Genomic DNA, 3,623 nt, shown 5'->3' with positions numbered 1-3,623 from the left:
AACCTCATAAAACTCATAATTTTCATTAACTCCAATCTGATTTTCTCATATGTCTAACTTGGTTTATATAGACCAAGGCTTACAATCTTGACCCTTGATTACAAGTTACATCTAAGGGCCACAAAATGAGCAGCTAAAAGGACATAAAAACAGCAGCCTAGGGCTCTTACAATGCTGAAATTGAAAATGACATAAAGCAAAGAAATGATAAAGTAAACTAATAGTCCAATCTTCCTTGTTTGTAGCTCAACTTCTTATTTATGATTATATGGACTGATTGGAGGCATGTGGAACCGTGTATGACTCCTATTCAGCTCCCAAAAAGTCTCTTGAGCTTTGTTGGATCAAAAGAGGAAAGATTGATAGCGACATTTTGCTCATTGTTCAAAACCTGGTCCCCTTGTACCTTTGCTTTAGTTCTTCAAATAATTTCTGAATGGTAACCCTTGGAGATAAAAGATCCTACACAAAAACATCCTAAACTCACCAAAGATGTGAAATAGGGCGGTTGGAGGCATGACTTCTTAGACGGAATTGAAGTTGGACCTCGATTGTTGGTGACGGTTCAAAACCGGGTTTGGAGAGCATCTTAGGAAATCAGACGCATTTTGGAAGAGGCATATCTCTTAGCTAAGGACGAATATCAGGGCCCATGATAGCTCATTTGAAAGCTAAGGGAGCTAACTTTCACCTCCAAAAAGAATCAACCTTAGACGTTGAGTAAATCTCGAGTTATTGAACTTTTAGTGCACGTAGGTCATGGGCTGTCCGGAAATGCGCAGTCTGTTTGCATCAGCCATATCTCAAGCTATAGACCTGATATGGAGGTGATTCAAAATCCATCGTTTTTCTAAGATCCCAAGATTTCTAATGACATAAGAATCATTGTATTTGCATGAGTAAAACTTGAGATATAGAGCTTGGAAGTTAGGCTTGATGTAATGACACTTCAAAAAGCGATGAAATGCATTCAATTGTGAACCGTTCCTTGGACTGTTTCTTTTGGCTTAAAAATGAATCACAATGCAACAAATTTTGTTGCAAACTCCCTTTCTTCAAAAGAATTTGCCCTCAAATTCTCGACATTGTCATCTTCAACCTCTTCACAATAAGACCACACACACCTCAAGAGATGGATTATCATGACTTCCTCCCGGATCATAGACTAGAATTGTGTATGGCAAGAGAGGTGTTGTTACTCTCTTGTCACCAAAGTTCTTGGACAAATCAGGCTCTAAGGACGTTTGAGGTTGCTCCTTACTCGGTTGGCATGCTCCCAAGATGTAGCTTTTGAAGCAAGAACCATGGCTGATGTAGGAGGTCGGATTTGGTACACTCGAGTATGGAACAACCCAAGACTCTCCTCTTGCTTTACCCTTGCTTGAATCCGAACAAGTTCCACCATTGAACATGACCATGGACTGTCCAAACTCCATGGTTTGAAGGCTAAGTAGTCCTTGGTTAACAATCACTTCTCTAGGCCCCAAATCAGTAGCTTGGTCATTATTGATGGCTCCATTGGTAAGGGTATGGCTGTTGGAATATGTGTCCTCCGACAATAATGCGATCACGACTGTTGATCATGATGATCACATGTTTAAGTCTCATTAAAATGAATACAATTGGGAAGTAATATTATTCTTGTCAACCGGTCAACATATATCGGTAATGATTGGTGACTAGAGTTTGACATTACTTGTCGTGTGACGGTGGTGATCGATTGACCCCTAGGTCATACCTAAAGGGCAATACTCTTAATTGATTATTTAATTAATCGTATAATGTTACGAGTTAATTAAATTACTTGAAAATTGACGGACGATTTTGGAAGTAAAATTTTACGTATCATATTGAAATGTGATTAAATAAGATACGGTCCGAGTAATTGAATTGTATCATTACTCGGATGAAATAATTGTTTAATGTAACAATTAAATTGAATGAATTGATATAAATACAATATGTTGTGATTTATAAATTGGTAAAATTTTTGGCACAAGTAATTATGAAATTACTAAGTCGATTTTGTGTATGACGTATTTTTTATTAATACGTTGATTTTTAATATGATAAAAATACATAAACAAATATATGTGACATGTGACATGTAACATATAGACAATTGACAAAAATAATATGGACACCATATTATGCAAAGGGCCGAAAATTAGAAGGTGTTTAGCTAATTATAAGTTGTTTGTAATTAGTGGAAAACACAATGATTAAAAGGGAACCTAGCCATGCAAGCCTATTGTTCCTTGTGAAGAACAATTTCTCCATGCATTGGCTCCCATTTTTCTCTCCTCTTACACGGTTTTGGGGAAGCAAATGCCATCATTGTTTTTCTTATAATTTTACCTAATAACACTAAAATGTTTTAGTGTGTGTATTCATTCTATCTTCACTCATCCAAAATACAAGTTTTAGAGAGAACAAAATCCTCCTCATCATCTCTCTAAAAACCGAAAATAATATAAGAGTTTATAAATATTTTTGGTTCCATTTTTTCTACCATTGATTAATATTATAACTAGTATTTGTAATATTAATTATAATTAAGAGAAGCCTTGGGTATAAAGCATAGGGAGAGATCTTACACTTAGATCTTTGTTCTTCCATTGGAATAACTCAAGAACAAGAAGAGATAGGTGATCTCTCTTGTGCCCTAATAGCCGAAATCCATTTTGTAAGGACATGATTTCTCCTCTATTTATATTATTGTTTGCATGCATAAGATCCGTTTTAATTTTATGACAAATTTATTTAGACATATAAGAGTATGTTAATATGTATATGAATCTACATTTCCTTCAATGGCTACTCTCCTCCTCACTAGTAGGCTCATTTAATGAGTTGAAGGGGGTTTTTGTTTCAAGACATGGGTTCTCAAAGATAGCACTACATGAGCTATTCATTTTAGCATAAGTGCTCATGACCTTTGGCTCAAGAGACTTAGACTTAGGACAAGCAATGTTTAAGCATGGCATGACAATTCCTTGGTCTAAACTCTCCTCTATCCCAACTGTTTTGGTTACCCCTAAACATTCCCTTTTAGCTAAAGCCTTATGGTTTTCAGGCCTTGCTAAGCTCTTCTCCACACACAAAGCCAACTCAAGAAATTCACCATATGAATGCATCATTTCTAATTTAATCCTCCTAGCAATTTCAGATTTCAAGCCATTGTAAAATCTGATTCCCTTAAGAAAAGAACTTACTTCATTGTCATACACAAAGTGTAATTCCTCAAATAATCTAGCATACTCATGAACACTCAAGGAATTTTGTTTAAGGGTCTTAAGTTCAGCCAACAAAGTATCCATGGTAGAAGAAGGTAGAAACTTTAATCTCATGTTCCTTTCAAGTTTAAACCAAGAACATATTCTACCCTTCCCTTCTATCCTCCTTGAAAATGTAAGAGTATTATACCATAACAAAGCAACACCCTTTAAAGAAGACACAACCAATTTACACTTCTCTTTATCAGAAAAACACTTGTTCTCGAAATAGCATTCAACATCAAACAACCAAGACACAAATGCTCTACTGTTTTCACCATTAAAGGAAGGAAGTAATGGTGTGTTACCTTTGCTTCTAAGGGTCGGAGAGGAATTAGAACACTCATA

Source organism: Silene latifolia, unplaced genomic scaffold (assembly GCF_048544455.1).
Source record: "Silene latifolia isolate original U9 population unplaced genomic scaffold, ASM4854445v1 scaffold_128, whole genome shotgun sequence".
Classification (NCBI taxonomy): Eukaryota; Viridiplantae; Streptophyta; class Magnoliopsida; order Caryophyllales; family Caryophyllaceae; genus Silene; species Silene latifolia.
Note: the sequence above shows the minus strand (reverse complement) of the source record.